We start from the raw sequence: 16,835 nt of genomic DNA, 5'->3' as shown, positions 1-16,835 counted from the left end.
TATCTGTTAGAGCAAGTCAAATCACTAAGTCCAGCCCACACTTTTGGGGTGGGGAATTTGTCTCCACCACTGAAAAGGGGGTATATCAAATAATCTGTGAACATATTTTTAAAAATCACTATAACCGGTATACTGGAAACAATAAAACATTGCAGAGAGAAATGTTTAAATGGAAAGATAAAGTATGTTCACAGATGGGAAGACTACATCGTTAAGATGTCACTTCTTGGACTGATGTGAGGATTGAATACAGTTGCAATCAAGACATCTCGGATTGATGTGTAGATTCAATACAATTGCAATCAAAACACCAGCAGGATATTTTTATAGAAATTAACAAGTTAATTGTGAATTTTTTATGAAAATGTGAAGGTCCCAGCAGAACCAAAACAATTTTGTAAGGGAAGAACCAAGTTTGAGGATTACACTACCTGATTTCAAGACTTGCTATAAAGTTACAGCAATCGAGACAGTGCAGTACTGATGTCAGGATAGACATATTACTCAGTGGAATAGAACCGAGTCCAAAAATAAACCCACACATATGTAGTCAATTAATTTTTGATAGAGCAGCTGAAGGAATTCAATGGGGAAAAGATAGTCTTTCCAACAAACAGGGCTGAAACAATTAGGTATCTGTATTCAACAAAATGAATCTCAACCATCACATCAAATGCAAAAATTAACTCAAAATATGTCATAGAAATCGTAAGAGTTAACACTATAAAGCTTTTAGAAAATTACTTCACATTACATTTTAGTTTTGGCCAGGACTTCTTAACTTGGGGCAATATTCCCCCAAGGGACATTTGGCAATGTCTGGAGATATTTTTAATTGTCACAACTGGAGGGGTGATGCTACTGAGTTAGTTAGCAGGGGCCAGGAATGCTGCTAAACATTCTACAATACACAAGACAGCCTCCCACAACAAAAATTTTCTGGCCCAAAATAATAGTACTGAAATTGAGAACCCCCCGGCTAAGCTGAGATTTCTTAGATAGAGCACAAAAGTCAGAAATCACAGAATTTTTTAAATGGATAAATTAGACTTTACCAAAAAAATCTTCTGCTCTTTGAAAGACACCATAAAAAAGCAAAAAGCAAGCCACAGATGGGTGAAAGCATTTGCAAAACATATTTCTGATAAAGGACTTTGATCCAGACTATATAAAGAACTCTTACAGCTCAAAGCAAGAAAATGACCCAATTTTTTTAGTGGGCAAAAGATTTGAATAGATACTTCACCAAAGAAAATTTATGAGTGGCCAAGAAGCCCACAAAAAGATACTCAACGTCATTAGTCATTAGAGAAATGCAAACTTAGATCACAATGAAATGCCATTACACATCCATTAGAATGACTAAAAATGAAAAAAATTGATCATACCAATGTTGGTAAGGATGTAGAGCAACTGCAAGTCTACACTGCTGGTGGGAATGTAAAATGGTACAATTTTGGAAAACAGTTCGGCAGTTGCTTGTAAAGATAAACATATGCTTACATTACAACCCAGTAATCCTGTTCCTAGGTATTTACCCAAGAGATACTTACCAAGAGAGGTATTTACCTAAAGATTTAAAAATGAATGTTCAGAGTGACTTCATAATAGCCAAAAACTGAAAATAACCCAAATGCCAATTAACTGGTAAGTGGGTTAACACTCTGTGGTATATCCACAGACTGGAATTTACTCAGCAATGAAAAGAAACAAACTACTGATAGACACAAGAATACAGATGCATCTCAAATTCGTTATGCTGGGTGAGAGAAACCAGACACAGAAGAACGCATATGGTAGGATTCCATTTATAAGAAATTCCAGGAAATTCAAAGTTACAGCGATAGAAAGCAGATTAGTAGTTGCCAGGGGATTGACTTCAAAGGGGTGCAGATTTTTGGGGTGATAGAAATGTTCTCTATCTCGATCTTGGTGGGGGTTACACAGTGACACACCTTTGTCAAGACTCATCATATCTCATACTTAAAACTGGTGAAATTTTATTTGTATAAGTTGTACCTAAATAAAGCACATTAAAAAAAATATATAGGCTTCTTTTTGTACCTAAGGCCACCTCCAAGACTGGTCTTGTGGTCAGCAGTGGAGGAGGGGCCCTACAACACTAAGAAGTTTAGTTTCCCTTAAGAAGTTTAGCCGAGAAGAAAGCACACTTAGTACTTTATCAAAATTATTTAAATTTGACAGGAGTTCTAATATACCATACATTTGAAAGAGTTTACTGGGGTTTTTTCCCAGTAAAATATACATGGGTTATAATATTTGTCCAGTGGAGATTACCTGCTAAAGATCTATACAGGAATCACAGAGCTTGTCCAGGAAAGAAATCATTTGAGTCTCTTTGTTCGTTGAGATTTTTGACATTTAGCACCTGACATGGAGTTCTGCTGGTTAGAGAGAGCTGCATTCCTCATATTTAGGGGTCCACCTCTAGGCAGACCTCCCGGGGCCCACGCTGTAGGGTCCTTGTAATAGTCATGGGATTTCTCTCAGTGCACCACATATACTCTTAGACAAACATGTCCTTTGTTCTTGACACTAAAAGCTTTTCACTAGAAAAGGGTCAGAGTTCTGGTTTACGACTAAGGATTAAGTTAAGACTAAATTTAGGACTATGCTCATGGAAAGCCTAACAGATATTGCTCCTAGAACTGTGTCTAACACAGTGTCAGTACATTTAAGTGAATTAAAACTGTTTTAAACAAAAGCAATCTGTTAATTGGCTTCAGGTGGCTCAAATAATGTTATCAAGAATGGGGATGTGGTCTCCACCTCTCTGCTCTGACTCTGCAGTCAGTCAAAGCCCTCCCACCATCATTCTACTAACGCCTCCTTGTCCCTCCCTGTACTGCTCTAGAAAAGGGAGTCTCCCTGGTAGCACACATGGGACAGAGAGGCCACTTTCTCAGGAATGCCAGCAAAAGTCTCCTTGTTTTTCATTGACTCTGACTTGGTTTGGGGCCACCCAAGAAAATGGTTGTGGATTTGTGGATTGGCTAAAACCAATCAGAACCTATTCTTGGTGTTGGGGAGTGAACTACTTCTAGAGATGCAGGGAGAATGGGTGTTTGCTGGTCAAAAATGACAGATCTCATAAGGAATTTCAGGGTCTGGGCCGGGGTTCCAGGAAGGCCCTGGCTTATACTAAAGCATTTAAAAGACTATGTTTTTTTTTTTTTATCAAGATAAGAAGTGGGAAATATATATATATAACACTTTGCACCCTGCATCCTACTCCTCAGACTTTGCCTAAAAACAAATAAATCCCCTACCTAGAAGCTGTTCTTAGTGGTGTTTTTCATGTAGAAGAGTGTAAGGCCACATGTAGAGATTTGAGGTTGGGATCAGGGAAGAGGAAAATAATTTTTTATGTACATTATTGAATTATGATGGTAATAATACTTTCCCTATATGGATTTAAAAATCATGGAAAAATAAAAATCATTAGATGTGTTAGGATAGTCAATAAATGTACTGGGGTTGACTGAAAGCAATTTAAAATTAAAAATCTTGTTTTCCACAAATATCACAATGGTTGTATAATCACAAGAACAAATCAGAACAGAGTTTGAATTATGTTAGGGGTAAATGCTAACATTTCCTTGGAGAAGTAACTTAACCACTCTGAGCTTGTTTCCTCATATGTAAAGCATCACCTCACAAGACTATTGTGAAAGTTAGATTAAAAATTCCATATAGTATTTAGCACACAGTACCTTGTGCGTAGTAGCCATTCAACGTCACTGGCAGTCAGGAAGAGGACACGGCGGGAGGGACGCTGTGTAAAGACCAGACTGGCTATAACTGCTCAGAACTGGCCTCATATTTTTTCAACAGTTTCACTAAGGTATAATTGACATACAATTAACAACACATGTTTAACTTATATAATTTGATAAGTTTTAACACATGTATACACACTTGAAACCATCACTACCACCAAGATAATGAACATATCTATCACCCCAGAAGTTCCCTCTCATACCTCTACATCCCTCCACCCCACGTCACTGTAGATTAGTCTGCATTTCCGAGAAGTTCATATAAATGGAATCATACACATTATGCACTCTCCTTTTGTTTTGGTCTGCCTTCTTTCATTCATCTTGCTTTGAGATCCATCCATGTTGCTGCATGTGTGAATAGCTCATTCTTTTTCACTGCTGAGTAGTACTCCATTGTATAGCTACATCACAATCTGTTTACCCAGTCATCTGTTGGTGAGCCTGTGGATTGTTTTCAAGTTTTGGTTATTACAAATAGAGCTTTCACTTACTAGTCTTTTGGTGGATATTTTCTTTCAGATGTCTTGGGTAAGTACCTACAAGTTGGATTGCTGGGTTGTCATGTCAGTATATATCTTTATAAGAAACTTTCCAGCAGTAAATGTGGCATTTCAAGTGTGGGCTTCCCCTGGAGATGGGTGGGAGGCTGGGGGCCAGAGTCAGGGGTCTCCTACACCCCCTCCCCACCTTCTCAAGCTCTATACTCAAATCTGCTATTCCAATAGGGTCCTTCCCTGCTTAGAGACACTTCCTCCCCATGGCAGGGGTTCCCATACCTCAGTGGGTGTCAGAATCTCCTGGGAGCTTTATACAGTATAGATTCCTGGCTCCCACCTGAGATCTACTACTCAGAATACTGCCAGGCAGGGCCATGGATTCTATGTTTTATTTAATGTCTCAGGTCCATGGATTCTATGTTTTGTTTAATGTCTCAAGTGATTCTGCCATGTAGACTGGCACAGGGGCTCCCCACCTACTGGAGTGAGTTTGACCCCTAGGCAATGCATTCTGGACCCAGCGCCCCTGGGCAGTCTCATGCCTTGTCCCTCCTGCAAGACACACAGCCTGATGAACCAGCTCCATGTTCCCAGACATGCTCAGATGCTCTCACTGCCAAGCTTTTGCTCAAGTTCATCTCTACCTTTCCCCTCCTCCACCTTAAGAACTTCTACACCTCCTTCCTTCGAGGCTCAGAAAAGGCCACTTCCACCAGGAAGCCTTCCACACCCATCTTCCAGACAGGCAGAACTTTTGTCTTCTTCCTGTGAGTCTCACAGCACCTCCCACCATCTACATCACAGCACCTGCCTCATAATTACAGTCATCCTTCCAATCCACAGGCTCTGCATCCATGGCAGCCTCAGGCTCAGCCAACAGCAGATCAAAAATAGTGGAAAATTAAAATTCCAGAAATTTCCAAAAGGCAAAACTTAAATTTGCCACATGCTGGCAATTATGTACAGAGCATTTACATTGTTAGGTATTACACGTAATCTAGAGGGATTTACATCACGTGGGAAGATGTATGTAGGTCACATACAAATATATGCAAAAATATGTTGCCATTTTATATAAGGGGCTTGACCATCCTCCAGTTTGGGTATCCACAGGGGTCTTGGAACCAAACCCCACGGATACCAAGGGACAACTGTATCTAATAATGCCTGTGCCAAGCAGTTTGCGTTCGGCAGCCTTTGAGGGGAGTCATGGTGATGATGATGACGATAGTAGCAAAGACTGAATGGGTGAAAAGTCTGCTACAGTCCTTCCGCATGTGCTAATAGACCCCTTACATCCTCACAATGGCCAGGTGAGAGAGGTCCCATGATTAGCAGGTCCATGTTACAAGTGAGGAAGCTGAGGCTTAGAGAGGTGAATTCACTTGCCCAAGGTCACACTGGTAAGCATAGAGCCAGGATTAGCCCAGGGAAAAAAAATGTTCCAGCTCTTTGACAGATGAGGATGCTGAGGCTCAGGGAAATAATTTGCCCAAACTCACCATTTTCCTAAGTAGCACAGTCATAGTTTGCACTCAGGAGCCTCTGATTCCAGAGCTCCATACTCCCACATGGCTCCGGCTTAAATCTTCTGCTAAGTAATCCCTAGGTCAAACCCTTATTCCTTTTCCTTGGCCCTGGGACATGGATTATTTCCAGTCTGGGGCTATTAAAATAGGGTTGTTATGAATATTCATGTATAAGTTTTTGTAGTGCTTTCATTTCTTTTGGGTAAATAATTAGAAGAAGAATGGCTAGATCATATGGTAGGTACATGTTTAACTTTGTAAGAAACTGCCAAACTGTTCCTCCAAAGTGGTTAAACCATTCTACACTCCCACCAGCTACATCTCAGAGTTCCAGTTGCTCCACATTTTCACAAATACTAGGTATGGTTAGTCTTTTTAATTCTAGCCATTTTAAAAGATCTGTCGTGGTATCATGCTGTGGTTTTAATTTGCATTTTCCTAATGACTATGACATTGAGTTTCTTTTCATGTCTTTATTAACATCCGTATATTTTCTGTGATGAAATGTCTGTTAAAATCTTTGCCCATATTTTAATGGGTTCTTTTGTTTCTTACTGCTGACTTATAAGAGTTCTTTATATATATTCTGCAAACAAGTCCCTTGCCAGATATGTAATCTTTTCTCCCCCAGTCTGTGGTTTGTCTTCTCATTTTCTTCACAATGTCTTTCTAGGAGTGGTAAATTTTAATTTTGATAAAGTCAAATTTATCAGTTTCTTTTATGGATGATGCTCATTTATCTCAACAATATTTTATCATTTTCAGTATATAGATCTTACATATATTTTGTCAGATTTACCCCTAAATACTTCATATTTTTGATGCAACTGAAATTTTTTAAAATTTCAGTTTCACATTGTTTATTGCTGGTGTGTAGAAATATAATTGAGTTTTGTACACCGATCGCGTAGCCTACATTTTTGCCAAACTCACTCGTTAGTTCTAGTGGCTTTTTTTTATAGATTTCATAGGCTTTTCTACATAGGCAACCATGTTGTCTGTAAATAAAGATAGTGTCACTTCTTCCTTTCCAGTCTTAGTTGCCTTTTCTTTTTCTCTTTTTTATTAATTTTATCGCACTAGCTATATAGCTGTTTGACACTGTCCCACAGTTCACTAAAATGTTAGGTTTTTAAGTCTTTTTCCTCTCTGTGTTTCATGTTGCATAGTTTCTGTAACTGTCTTCAAGTTCACCTATCTTCTCTTCTTCAATGTCTAATCTGCCATTATTTCCATCCACTGTATTTTGCATCTCAGACATCGTAGTTTCCATCTCTAGAAGTTTTTCTGAATCTTTTGTTAAATTAAAAAAATTTAATTTAAAAGTGCCACTTTTTTGTCTTTTTTTGTTTGTTTCACGTTGCTACATAGTAAGCTTTTTTCTGGCTAAGCATATGAAATACATCTGCAATAACTGTTTTAATGTGATTGTCTAATAACTCTGCTAGCAATGTCACTTACAGGTTCAGTGCCCACTGATTCCCCACCTGCTCATTATGGGTGGTGTTCTCCCACTTCTTTGCATGCCTACTAATTATTGATTGGGTGCCAGACATTGTGAATTTTATCTTTTGGGGGTTCTGTATATATACTTTTTTTCCACAAATAATCTTGAGTTTCATTCTGGGAAGTAATCATATTACTTAGAACAATTTGATTTTTTTTGTTAGGTGGGACCAGAGCTGTGTTGAGCATAGGGTTCCTTTTTTCCCAGGACTCAGCCAAGACCCTTCTTAGTACTGTAATTGACATCCCCTGAATTATGAGACTTTCCACTCTGGCTATCAGGCTATCAGAAATAGGCTTTATTTCCCAGGCTTGCATGAGCTCTAAGCACTATTCCATCTTATCCTTTTGGGTGGTTCTCTCCCCAGCCTCCGGTAATTTCTAGTTGATTAAAACTCAGCTGAACTGTGGAGAGGTACCCCCAGCAGATTTCCAGAGCTCACACCCTGCAGCTTTCTTTCCTACAAACTCTAGCCTCTTTGGCTTCCCCCAGACTCCCCGCTATGCCTCCTTAATTCAAGAGACTGCTAGGTTCTGTCTGAATTCCCCTACATCCGTGCCATGGCCTGGGAACTTTCTCCAGGTGATATGTTGATTCAGTAATAGGACTCACCTTATTGTCATCTTATTCTTCCCTTCCTCAGTGATCGCTATTTGTCATTGCCTGATGTGCAATGTCTTGAATGCCACTTTTTTTTTTGTCTTTTGTTGTTATTTCAAATGAGAGGGTAAATCTAGTCTCTGTTACCCCATCTTAATCAGAAGCAAAAATTCCTGTCATCAGAGTTGGCACTGGAGTTGGTCACGGTTGGCTCTGAGCTAGATCTAGGAGGTTTTTCATCCCTTACACCAGGTGGCACACCTGGTCCCAGGGAAGGACTGATCCTATTGTGCTCTCTAGCTCGCAGGCACTGGGTGCCAACCAGGACAGCAGCCAGGAAGAGGAGGTAACCAGTATGCCCTATGGGAGGTCGCATTGGGATAGCTCATTATAACTTTGTCAACAAAATGATTCTTCACTGAGGTTCCAATGCCCTCCCCTCCTCCACCACCCCAGCTGGAGCTTCTGACAGCTCTGACCTCTTCTCCAGTTATTGGCCTCACCAGGCCAGGGCTGGAGGGAATTGGCACCTGTAGCCTCCCAGCTGGCAACATTAACAAGTATTTAGCACCAACAGTAACAACTTCCTTTTCTGAAACAGCTGCCATTTTCCAGACTCTGGGCTACTTCCTTAGAACCTGATGCTGGAGGAGATAAGGTGACGCCCTTAAGGTCACATGGCTGGAAGGGGCAGAATCAGGATTTAGCACTTACCTCCAGAAACCTGGGGTCTTGTCTGCCAGGAAGGAGCCCTGGGAACTTTCTTAGCCTCTGGGTCGCATCCTCTGTTTTGGCCTGGGCTCCTGTCTCTAGTTCTGACTTGTGTCTGCCTTTGGGACTGAAGTCCTATCTGGAATCTGTTTAATTGTGGGAGGTGGCATGGGAGGTAGCATGGGAGGTTGGGCAGGGGCTGTGCAGGATATACACAGGCTTTGTAATCAGACAGACCCAGGTTCAAATCCTACTTTCTAATGGTGTGAACTTAAGGGAGTCACTTACTTTTGCTAAGCCACAGGAATCGCTTCTACAAAGTGGGGAAACAGCATCACTTCAGAGGACTGGGGTGAGGATTAAAAGTACTCTAAAAAGTACTTACTTCATGTGAGGGATCCATACGTGGTAGCAAGACCCCCAGTTTCCAGTCTGGCATGTAAGGAGCCTGGAAGTCATCATTCCATACTAAAAACAAATTAAAAAGCTGAGTAAACTGAAAAATCCACAACTCTTCTTAGATCTGTCAGAGAAGTGAGGTCACAGGGCAAACTATTGCACCAAAAATTGGAGAGACAGACAAGTGAGTGCAGAGAATCATAACTTTACAACACAGAAATCTATGAGTAGACACCTCCACAGGCGCCAGTACTGGGTGGGAAAACCTAAGCTGTAATTAAAGAATTGCTGGAGCACTATTTACAATAGCCAAAGCATAGAAACAACCTAAATGTCCATCAACAGATGACTGGATAAAGAAGATGTGGTATATATATATATATATATATATATATATATATATATATATATATATATATACACACACACACACACACACACACACACACACACACACACACAATGGAGTACTACTCAGCCATAAAAAAGAATGAAATAATGCCATTTGCAGCAACATGGATGGACCTAGGGATGATCATTTTGAATGAAGTAAGTCAGACAGAGAAAGACAAACATCATATGATATCACTTATATGTGGAATCTAAAAAAAAAAGATACAAAGTCTATTTACAGACCAAAAAAAGACTCACAGACAGAAAACAAACTATGGTTACCAAAGGGTAAAGGGCAGGGAGGGATAAATTAGGGGTTGGGGATTAACAGACACATTATTATATATAAAATAGATAAACAACAAAGACCTACTGTATAGCACAGGAAACTGTATTCAATTTCTTGTAATAAACATAATGGAAAAGAATCTGAAAAGAACATATATATTTGCATATATATGTATAACTAAATCACTTTGTTGTACACCTGAAACTAACATTGTAAATCAACTACACTTCAATAAAAAAATTTTCAAAAAGATAGGGAATTGCTAGAGGTCCCATGGGGACAAATCTAAAAGTTTAAAAGCCTAGGGGGGGCCCAATCATAGGGGGATTCCACATGTTGGTGAATTTTACTTCCAGGAGCTCTACCAGGTCCTCACAGTGAATATCTAAGAAGTGACCTCCACATCCAGCAGGGGCAAGGGAAAAGGAACATGCTGGAATACACCAGAGCATTCTGTTCTTCTTAACAAGACTTGCTCTCAGGAGAAACTGTTTTACCCAAGCCTATCCTACTGGAGTTTTATCAGAGCCTAACCTACCGAGAAGGGAAATATCCAACTCCAGCCCCTTCCAACCATCGTGTCCCACCTAAGGAGAGGGGTGGAAACTGAGAAGCCCTTATAAAGTTCACAGACCAGGGGCACAGGTTCACTAAAAGACAGAGTGCTAACCGCAGGACTACAGAATGCTTCTCACCCCCTACACTTTTACCAACACATCACTAAAGGTCTATTTACTGGGGTTTCTTCTATCCAGTACATCATGTCTGGCTTTCAACAACAAAAAAAGAAGAGATAGAGTAAGCATCAAAACCACACTTAGACACGGCAGGAATGTTGGAATTATCAGACTGGGAGCTTAAAACAACTATGATCAATACACTAAGAGTGCTAATGAAAAAAGTAGACATCATTGCAAGAACAGATGGGCAATGTAAGCAGCAAGCTGGAATTCCCAAGAACCAAAAAGCAATGCTAGAGATCAAAATCACTACAACAAAAATAAGAATGCCTTTGATGGGCTCATTAGTAGACTGGACATGGCTGAGGAAAGAATCTCTGAGCTTGAGTATGTTTCAGTAGAAACTTTCAAAACTGAAAAGCAAAAAGAAAAGAGACTGGGGGGAAATGGGACAGAATAGCCAACAACTGTTAGACAACTACTAAAGGTGTAGCATACACATACTGGGAATACCTGAAGGAGAGGAAGAAGAGAAGCAGAAGCAATATTTGAAGCAATAAAAACTGAGAATTTTCCCAAATTAGTGTCAGACACCAAACCACAGATCCAGGAAGCGCAGACAACACCAAGCAGAATAACTGTCCCTCCCACCCCCCAAATAACTACATTTATTATATTCAAACTACAGAAAATCAAAGATAAAGAAAAAATCTTGAAAGAAGCCAGAGGAAAAAACATCTTAGGGCAGGAAACATAAGAATTACATCCAACTTCTCAGAAATCAGAAAAGCGAGAAGAGAATGAGATGAAACAGTGTTGAGAAAGGGGGAAAAAAAACCTCAAACTGCAATCTGTATCCTGTGAAACTGTCTTCAAAGTGAAGGAAAAATACTTTCCTCAGACAAACACAAACTAAGAGAATCTGTTGCCAGTAGACTTGCCTTGCAAGAAATATGAAAAGAACTTTAGACAAAAGAAAATTGATACGGGTCAGAAACTTGGATCTACATTTAAAAAGGAAGAGCAGCAGAGAAGAAATAAGTGATGGTAAAATAAATTTTTACATTTTTCTTCATTGATCTTAACAGCTAACAGTTTCAAAATAATAACAGCAATGATGCATTTGATGATTATAACTGATGTATAAGTGAAATGAATGACAGCAATGACACAAGGGAAGGAAGAATTAGGAATAAAATTTGTTATCATTAGATACTTGCCCTACTGTAAAGCAGAATAGTGTTATCTAAAAGTGGACATGGATTAGTTGTAAATGTATATTGTAAACTCTAGGGCAACCACTAAGAACAGTAAAAAAAAAAAATTATAATTGATACACTAAGAAAATAGAGAAAATGGAATCACATAAAATGGTCCACTGAAACCACAAAAGTCAGGAAAAGAGTGGAAGACAGAAATAAGAACAGGGCAACAAATAAAAAACAGTAACAAATATGATATATATGAATCCAATTATATCAATAATCACTTTAACATCAATAGTCTAAACATACCAATTAAAAGACAGAGATTGTGAGTGTAGACTAAAAAATAAGACCCAACTAGATGTCTTCAAGAAACCCACTTTAAATATAAAGATACATGTAGATTAAAAGTAGACGGATAGAGAAAGATACACCATGCTCACACTAATCAGAATCAAGTTCGAGTAGCTATGTTAATTTCAGCCAGAGCTGACTTTAGAGCAAAGAGAGTTATCAGGGATAAAGACGGACATTACATCAAGATAAAGAAGTCAGTTCTTCAAGAAGACATAATAATCTTTAATGGGTATGCCCCTTACAACAGAGAATCAAAATACATGAGGCAAAAACTGATAGAACTGCAGAGAGAAATAGATGAATCCACTATTGCATGTGGAGACTTAACCACCCTCCATCAGAAATGAACAGATCCAACAGGCAGAGAATCGGCAAGGACACAGTTGAACTCAGGAGCACCATCAATCAACTGGATACGATTGACCTCTATCAACTACCTTGTCCAACAACAGCAGAACACACATCCTTCCCAAACTCACATGGAACATTTACCAAGAGAGACCACATTCTGCTCCATAAAACCTCCCTTCACAGATGTAAAAGAACAGAAGTCAGACAATAGCTGCTCTCACACCACAATGGAATTAAACTAGAAATCAGTAACAAATCAGTAAGAAAAAGGTAGCTGGGAAATCCCAAATTACTTTCAGTGAGTCATCAACACACTTCTAAATAACACACGGGCCAAAGAAGAAATCTTAAGAGAAATGTAAAACTATTTTGAAGTAGATGAAAATACAATTTATCAATACAGGGGAGCCATCACCATTATCCTCATCCTCTGACTGCAGCCCTGCCCCAAACGTCGCTGAGCTCACCATGATCATCACGCATTGGATCACTCAGGTCCCAGCTCGTGGGTCTAGCTAGTTCACTGCATCCTGGTCTTTTCAACTGCCATTGCTCTAAAAGCACAGCACACCTTGGGCTGGAGTCCACCTGTGTTATCACAGGCACAGAGGAAAGTTAGTTAAGGGCCTCCTCATCTCAAGCATTTCTACAGGCAGCTGATGTCGTCACCTGACAATGGAATGGGCCACCTGGTGAGACAGTGTGAGCTGTGTTTTAGCAGAGAGGTGCAGTCAGAGCAGCTGCAGCCGTCCTGTTATAGAGGAGATGCCTGCAGTGAATGAGGTGTGGACTCCATGACCTTTGGGGCCCTTCCAGTCGTAAGATATGGGGGATTCTAAAATTCTCCACGATCCTTAGAATTTACCATCCTTAGGCTAGATTATTCCAAGATTCTTGTTCTAAGATGGTTTGATTTGAATGTTCTGTAAGTCTCAGGTTTTCTAAGTGGTACTAAATGTGACACTGAGGTATACAAAAATTACTACCTAAACACGTGGCCCAGAATTCCCCTTGGAAAGAGAAGGAATGATCTTTGTGGGCGAAACATTTGATAAGGGCTTTGAGTGGAGACCCCACACACAGCCTGGGCACCTGAGGAGAGAACTAGGAGGAGGAAGAGAGGGGCGGGGAGGACGTCAGGTGGAAAGGGAGAGCTCATGACCCATTGTTCTCTCTGGATGCCAGGAGGCTGAGCTCCATATGATGTGCTCCTTCTCTGGAACATTCCCAAAACCCTGTACCGTCTATTCTCAGGAATGCTTGGGAGGAGTGAGTTTATTTTTTATATGAAATCTAAATAAGCGTCTTGAGTTTCATCACATTCGCCGAGTCAGTGTGGTTCAGGACAAGGCCAGAATGTTTTGCTGGGGGCAGAGATTGTAGGGGTGAGGTAAGCCTGGGATTTAGCAGACTTCTCTAGAGAAAATGGGTCTCCCTGTGTGGTGGTGCAGCCATCAAGGGGTCATTTAGCATCTGGGGGACTCCATTCATAACAAAGTCTATGTGAATAGCTGTCTTTAGAGATATATAGTGCACGACCTGAGCAACTGAACGTGACAGCCCTGGCCCTGAGGCATTAGAGGAAATTTCACCTCCAACTGAAGGAACAAGAACTGCCCAACTAATATTCAGGCCCTATGTTTTCTTTAGGTTCTATTTTTAAGGTTTTAAGATCCTAGGGTTCTATGACTCCAAGAATCTAAGCGTATAATACAGTTTTATAATTCTGAAGCAACAAAAACTCCCACCGCAGCCAATACAGCTGTGTGACCACAAGCCAGGCACTGTGCCAGGTACTTTATCTCAATTAATCCCCAAGCCTGATGAGATTCACATCATTCTCTCCATTTTGCAGATGTGGAAACTGAGGCATAGAGAGTTAAATCACTAGCCAGAAATCCTGACAGGATTCGAGCCAGGTATTCTGACTGTGGAGCTGCTTTACCTCCACCCTCTACTGCTGGCATTCCTACAAGCATCTCCTGTTCCTCCTTAATAAGCCCTCACAACCGTTTTGCCTATGAGCTGCACTTTCTTCCAGCTCAGGCTCCAGAGATCTGGAAAACAGACCTGAGATCTGAGATGTGTTGAGCTGAGTTCTGTTGAGTTGTGTTGTCGTGTTGTGATCGGTTGTGTGTGTGTTGCGTGTGTTTGTCTCTGTTGTACTCCGAACCCTCCAGGACAAGGACTGAATCTGATCCAGCCCAGGGACTCTTAGTCCAGGGACTGGCACACTGTGGGTGCTTAAATAAATGTCTGTAGTATGAGTGACTAACTGGCTAAGTGGGCTCTAGGCAGTGCGCTCTTCTGCCTATGTATTCATAGATCATTATCCGGTGACTGTATCCTGATGGAGGCTGGCAAGGTGGGCACACTCCCAAAGGCACCTGAGCAGGTGGAGCCAAGCCAGAATTCACCCTCACAGGACCTTGGAACCAGGGTCAGGGCAGACCCATGAAGCTTCAAGTCCCCAAGTCAGAAGTCAATGGTAACTGGAGTCAAGAAAATAGCCCCAGGAGCCCCCAATCCATCTTCAGAGGTAGAAGGGAGGTGGTCCAGGACATAAAGGTGCTGGAGCCCGCTGTCCCCTGCTCCTTGTAGCTTCTTCTCCCTTCAGGACCACCATCTGATACCCAGCCTGGCTCATGGGAACTCCTCTCCAGCGCCAGTCCTTGCCCCAATTCCTACGTGTGGGCTGGGGCCCTGCCATGGACCTCCGAAATCTCTAGACACAGCCCAGCTGCATCTGCTGACCTTGAGCTTGTTCAAGCCCAAAGCCCAGCAGCATCTGGAGTTCCTACTGGCCTCAGCCTCTGTTTGACCTCGCGCCCCAGAAATGCCCAGCTGCCCTGAGCGGGGCCAGCTCTGTGGCCCATCTGCCCCGTGCCCACCTTGGTTCTTCCACCCAGAGGTGCTCACATCTGCTGAGCCCTTGCCCTCGGTTAGGTCTTGGCTGCTCCTCCTGGACTGGGACTGGTGCTCTTCACTGGCCACTCTGCTTGGCCTCTCCTCCCCCCGCCCCCCGCCACCGCCATTCCCCTCAAACAGCCTCCATAGCACGTTCTGAGGTGCAGATCTGACCGTGTCCTTCCCGGGCTCACAGTCTTCTAATGGCTCCCCGTTGCCTACGGCAGAGAGTTCTAGGGCCTTAGCCCAGCATTCAAGGCCCCTCATGGACAGCCCCTCTGAGCTCTCCAGCCTCCACCCTCTCTAGCCTTTGAAACTTCCCTGTGCTGTAGCTACTGCAAATAACTTCTCACTCCTCCTTTGCACTTGCTGTTCTCACTGCATGGAACGCTGTCCTTAATTCCTACTCATTTATCAAGAATCAGCCTTCCCTTGGTTCCTCCCTTTATGACACCCTACGCTCAACTCCTCGGGGCCATAATCACACTCTACTAAAGCTGTCTGAGTTTGTTTCCCCAGCCCTTGGGAGTTCTGCCTGAGGCTATATTTTGCCTACAGCTTCATCTTCAGTGTCTGGCCCGTGGTACCTATGTGTTGAGTGAATAAGGGAAGAAATGAGTAGATGGCAATGAGTGAGTGAGGGTGATGGTGACACCCATTGCCTGCACTCTGGTGATGGTGCAGGCGGGGTTCGAGTGGGCCAGGGATCATGATGAAACCAAAGAACAGAACCAAGGCATGAAGGCACGAGGAGACAGCTCCGAGAGGGAGGCAAGGAAGTTGCTGCAACAACTCCATCTCTCTGCATGGGTCCTGCATGGGTCCTTCCTGAACCGGAGCTGCGAGCTGCGTGCTCTGAAATCCCGGGAATCCCTGTCATTTCCTCGTGTTTGTTATTTCTACTGCCCCTGTGAGGAAATACTCCTCCAGTTGCTCAAGCCTTACCCAAGGCTATTGCCTTCTTTGTGGGCTGGGGGGTGAGGAGGGGGCTGCACAGATCACCCCCCTCCAGGGCACCAGGACCCTCCTGGCAGGGGGCACCCTGGGGACAGCCTGGGAGTTGGGAAGGCAAGGCTTGAGCCATGTGGTAGAGGAGATTGGGCTGGTGGGACAGGGGAACCAGGAAGCCATGGGGTTGGGAGGAGGGCCCACTGAACCCTACTGCTGCTGCCGTCTGAGCCCCCAGGTGGGTTTCCTGTCCCGGCTCTCATGTACTTGGCCACATTCCCAGTGACAAAGCACTCCCTGCTCAGCCAGCTGAGGGAGTCAGGACTAAAGGACAGTTTCATGGGGGGTAAGGTACGGAGTGTCTGCTTTATTCACCCTGTACCTCCAGGACCCAACACCATGCCTGGCCCATGAGAGGGGCGGGGGAGCTCAAAGACAATGTCAAATGGATAGATGGATAGATGGATGGATGGATGGATGGAGGGAAGGTTGTCCTTCCTGGAGCCACAGGGCTATAGGGCCGTAGCACCTCCAGGATCCATCCCTGGGGAAAATGTGGCCATTTGGGTGTGGACTTCCTTGGGGAGGGGTGGGAGGCTGGGGGCCAGAGTCAGGGGTCTCCTACACCCCCTCCCCACCTTCTCAAGCTCTATACTCAA

At 42.5% G+C, this 16,835-nt stretch overlaps 1 protein-coding gene across 9 annotated transcripts in view; it reads right to left on the bottom strand.

Annotated features, from left to right (window-relative positions):
- The window catches only part of LOC102517729 (olfactory receptor 2A12), a 187,512-nt gene that overhangs the window by 116,398 nt on the left and 54,279 nt on the right, over positions 1–16,835 (bottom strand). For all 9 annotated transcript variants that reach the window (XM_032494016.1, XM_032494010.1, XM_032494011.1 and 6 more), the window contains one exon: positions 9,033–9,115. The gene's annotated coding sequence lies outside the window, so the exon portion shown is untranslated. The remainder of the gene's footprint in view (positions 1–9,032; positions 9,116–16,835) is intronic.

This window comes from Camelus ferus, chromosome 13 (genome assembly GCF_009834535.1).
Source record: "Camelus ferus isolate YT-003-E chromosome 13, BCGSAC_Cfer_1.0, whole genome shotgun sequence".
Lineage (NCBI taxonomy): Eukaryota > Metazoa > Chordata > Mammalia > Artiodactyla > Camelidae > Camelus > Camelus ferus.
The sequence above is the reverse complement of the archived record's forward strand: the minus strand, read 5'-3'. Positions and strand labels throughout refer to the sequence as shown.